Below are 5,295 nucleotides of genomic sequence, written 5' to 3' on the forward strand. Positions count from 1 at the left end.
GTGAATTGGAGAAATATAAACGCCAAAAAGTAAAAAGAAAAAGAAAAAAACAAACAAAGAAAACAATGTCCGCGGCACAGACTTCTTGAGAGTTGCGTGATCACCCGAGCGAGGTACAAGTCAGATTGTATAGGATGTCCCGACAAGGATAGGAAAGGGGAGTGACTGAGTGCTTTTTACTCTGAAGGGCGCAAGAGTGTTACCGCGTCTGTTGCCCTCACTCACCCCGGAATTTTCAAGACCTTTGTGTGTGTGTGTGTGTGTGTGTGTGTGTGTGTGTGTGTGTGTGTTTGTAGAAAAAAAAAATCAGTGAAAGTATCCACAAGACATTTTCTCTTTAATTCTAAATAATGGAAAAACATCTTCGTTGCCTGTCTCTGCCTCTCTTTTTCCTATTCTTGCGTTCACCCCTAAAACAGAAAAAAAAAATTGTTGTTGTTGTTGTTTTAAAGAACGAAGGAGAGAGAGAGAGAGAGAGAGAGAGAGAGAAATGGGGCCCTATACAAATAATTTGCCCCAGACAGCACTTATAACATAAAATAAACATTATAGATCTTAAATAGATATAAACAAGAATATTAAATGTATACCAAGTCTCCTCGAGGGAGCTCATATCGTCTCCACGAGGGAGCTCATATTGTCTCCACAAAGGAGCTCATAAAGTCTCCACGAGGGAGATCATATTATTGTCTCCATATAGGAGCTCATTACGTCTCCAAAAAAAAAAAGGAAAACAAAAAAAGGAAAACAAAAGAACTCCGTAATCTGCCCAATAAGTTATTGTGAAATGAAGTTTACAAGGAAATATTTTACAAAGTGGTCAACAATGGAGTGCACACCTGCTTTTACATGATCTGGAGAGGATGGGGGTAGTCATCAGCGAAGCTGTGGACTTGGAATGAATTCACAGCAAATAACGTAGACGTCTCCGAAGGCATTAGTAATGATTTTGTAAAATAAGATGAATCCATGCAAACAACGATTTATTGCTTTTATACAAGATACCACTTTGAGGAGAATATTACAAACATCACAAACCACACATCGAGGAGGCATTGCTGCGATATAAAATGTTTTCATCAATTTCAATTTCATAATTACAGAGATCAAATGTTGGTTCTGTGATCCTTCTTAACAGTCGGGTAGGATATCTAATACTTAACTATTATAGTGAAGCGAGGGAGAAAGGGGGGGGGGGGAAATCTGAAGTCCTGCCCATCTATCTTTCAGCAAAAAATGGGGCTAGCCTATTTTTTTTTTCGGGGGGGGGGAGGGGGTGGGTGGGTGGGTTCCATGAGGATTGCAAAGGCCCCTGTACACCCAACAATGTGTTTTATTTCCCTTTACGTCATTTATGCAACAACTCTTACAGACACATTGTTGTAGTTAATAGCATAAAATGAATAAGAGTTGGATTTTCCAGATTCGGATTCAGTTCCCTCAAATTAATGTAAAAAAAAAGAGCAAATAGGATGGACGGTTAAACAAGGTTTATCATCTAGAGCTGGCACCAAGACCAAAGCACGCTCGTTTAGTCTCGTGCACCAGAGCACTCTTTCACATAACGGAAAAGCATCACAGGCAAGACAATAGTGAATTGTACATTGACACTTGGAAACATCTTACTTTGTATTGATGCTATTTCACTTAATTATACGCGCTACGCCGCTGTGTCTAAACACCTTGCACATAAACAAGGTTTAACCTGACACCGACAATGCCTTTGAGACTAGTTCTGCTTTTGCTTGTGCTGACGTCGTGCTCGTTACCCTTCGTGACCACCGCTGACGCAGATGATGGCGAGCAGCCCGTGGTCAAGACAGCTAGGGCGACGATCTTCGAACAGCGTCACCTTGTAGTACAGTCGAAGCAGCTGCCTGGCTTTCGAAGAGCCATAGCCACCTACATTGGGATCCCATACGCGGAGTCACATTTTTGGGATCTTCGCTTCGCCCAGTCAGTAGGGAAGAAATTGGAAGGATAAATCGACGCTAATCGACCCCCTGTGGCGAGCGCTCAAGCCGATTATCATAGACCTACAAATCTCTTTGGAAAAGACAGAGGACTGTTTTCCTTTGCATGTGTTCGTACCAGAACCGAATTAGGTAGGCCTATTATGGTGAAGTTAATTTTTATTTTTCCCCCAAATTCGCAATGATCTCTTTCGCGATTTCAAATAACAACCATGTGAAGATACAAATAAATACAGCAATCAAGTTTTCCTTTCTAGTTATCAAAGTATGTCAGAAATATTATTCCTTGGTTTAATGTAAGCTGATTAACATCAAGAATCTGTTTATGACACGGGAATGATTATTTTATTTTGTTTGATTTATTTTACCCGAGCAGAGATAAAATTTAATATTCATATGTATGTATGTATGTATATATATATATATATATATATATATATGTGTGTGTGTGTTTGTGTGTGTGTGTGTGTGTGTGTGTGTGTGTTTATTAGCCCACCACCGTACTACCACTCCCCACCAACAAAAAAGAGAGAGAAAAAAAAGGAAAATCAAGCGAAGTGAAATAATGCTGCAGACTATAATATACTGACAATAATCACTGTGTGTCTGGTGATGCTTTTTCATCATGTACATGATGTATGTGCTATTTATTCGGTAAATTATTTTCCTGATAAAACTGACTTCATTGCTAGATGCTAGTACTGGTGAAGTCTGGATTATGGACCTATTCTATGTTACTTGTATTTGATATGCTAAACCTTTGCGCGTCAAGTCGAGTGGTGGCGCGATTCCAAGAACCGGAGAAAACAAAAACCGGAGTATCGTACATAGACTGATTGCTCTCACGTAGCGACAGAGGTCGGAAGTTTATGTTCTTCTAATACACTACAATGTATAATATGACAATTGTATATACATGTTGTAAACGAACCAGACGAAATTGGACACACCCGTCGATTTTTTTTTTTTAAAGAAATACATGTATTCTAATTTCATGTGATTGTGCCAACATTAGTACGGAGCATAAGTCAGTCCGTGAATATTTGATTTTGTACCGTACCTGAAGTCTTGAAATGAAATCATTGTTAATTTGGGGGTATATCTAGTATTGTGTATAGATATCGCAAACTTAACTAATTTGAACTACAATTGTATTGAATAAAATAATGATGGCTACATGCATTGTCAAGTGCAACATCAATTCATACCTTCAAACTTATTCATTTTTTGTAGATGTTTTATTTTATGTAATGCATGGAATAGAGATACAGCTGCAGTTTGTTGTTAAAATGTACGAACAGTTTCAGTAATCGTTCATAATCTTTATGGCATATGCATAAACAAAAGTCAACATCTAGTAAACAGACGACTCCAGCAGTCTTCTTTCGTTATATCGAAAATTTACTATAGCCGAACAAGTATACAAAGACATGATTTGGGGACCTGAGTTTGTTTGTTGTTGTTGTTGTTTTTTTTTTCGTTGAAACGATAACTTCGTTATAACTGTGTTTATTTTAACGGGAGTGCACTGTACCCCATGCATTAAAGTCTGCCTCTCCTTGATAGGTCTATTTAGCAATTAAAAGATTTGCCGCCAAAAGCTAACTTCCCGTTTTGATCCTCGGATTTGAGAAACCTCCAGTTAATATCGTCATTATCAACAACAACAGTGACAGCGAGAACAACAGCCGGAACAACAACAACAACGATGATAAAAACATCAACGTGTGATAGTGTGAGTAGATCTTGTTGTAGAAGACGATCTAAACAGAGGGAGCAAATGAGTTACCACGATACAATCGTCAACACAATACATATAACGATGTCTTTTAATCAAAGAAAAACGCGAGCATAATGTACACAGAAGTACATCTGCTGGCTTGCGCGTAAAGACAAGTGAACTTTCCCTCTTGCACATTATAATGTCCCTGCAATCCAAATGTATGTTGACCTCTATTGCTGCCTTTTGGTCTGTACATAACCTAATAACTAAATACATCATGACAATACGCTATGCGTCATATATCTTAAACATTTTTCTTAATTTCTTGCACCCCGTAAGCTATAGGTCCCACCCCCCCCCAAAAAAAAAAGAAAAGAAGGAAAAAATCCTAAAAATCATTATATTCTAGCTGTTACATCATCCTCCTGTAACACTAGAGCTGAGCACCAAACACAATTATTTTGCATACCACTCATTGTTTACGTCAAAATTTGTCAGGAATATTAAAAAAAAAAATGTGTGAAGCTGTTATGAGTAAGGGCGACGGGTGGTTAAAGCAATGAATGGGAAGACACATAACCGTGTATGACCACGCGGATAGGACCGCGTTTTTCATGCAAGCATAAAATGTTCCTGTCCCAGATCGGCAGTTGCGCCCTTTGGCGAGGCAATTTTATTCTGGTTGCAAAGTCTTTCGGAGGAGAGTTAAATCCGTCGGTAGAAAAACAAAAAAAAAACAAAAAAAAAAACAAAAAAAAAACAAAAAAAAAACAAAACAAAACAAAAAAAAAAACTCATGGGCGTACATACTCGAGCAGGATTCCAACTTACGACTTCCTGGTCACCGGACAGGCGTCATCTCCATGAGACTCCACGGACGCCTGTCCGGTGATCCGGAGGTCGTAGGTTCGAATCCTGCTCGAGTATATGTACGCCCATGATTTCTTTATCATGGCTACCACTAAAACACTAATCAATTCAGTGCTTACTTACGTCGATGTAGGGCAATTTGTCAATCAGTTACTGCAATGAAAACATCCCGACGGAAGAATTTCATGAATTTGAATAATTACGCAGTACCCGCTGCATGCTATAAGAATTAGAACCAACACTTGCTGTCGGGCGAAAGCTCGGTGGTCTAGTGGAGATGACGCCTGTCCGGTGATCAGGAGGTCGTAGGTTCGAATCCTGTTCGAGTTTGTACGCCCATGATTTCTTTATCATGGCTACTACTAAAACTCTGATCAATTCAGTGCTTATTTACATCCTTGTAGGGCAATTTGTCAATCAGTTGCTGCAAAGACTAAAGTCGCTAGATGAGCATAATGCAGCGTCAAAACACAGTACAGTCAGTATGAGCAAGTTGATTAGTAAAATGGTTGGGGTGTTTGTGCGTGAGTATTACAGTACTTCTCCCATCAGCACATTCTCGATGAACTGCGCTAAAAACCCGTGGTTCACATTGAAGTAAGATCCGTTGACTATCAAATGCAATCCATATTTACATACACTACCCAGTGCATCATTATTCACAGGTCAAAAGTTTTTTCTTTGTATAAATAATTTTAACAGAGACGGAATGGTATCTCTCCAGCCAGG

This window comes from Diadema antillarum, unplaced genomic scaffold, assembly GCF_040938485.1.
Source record: "Diadema antillarum isolate AM-2024a unplaced genomic scaffold, OU_Dant_1.0 seq00000353_RagTag, whole genome shotgun sequence".
NCBI classification, from domain to species: Eukaryota; Metazoa; Echinodermata; class Echinoidea; order Diadematoida; family Diadematidae; genus Diadema; species Diadema antillarum.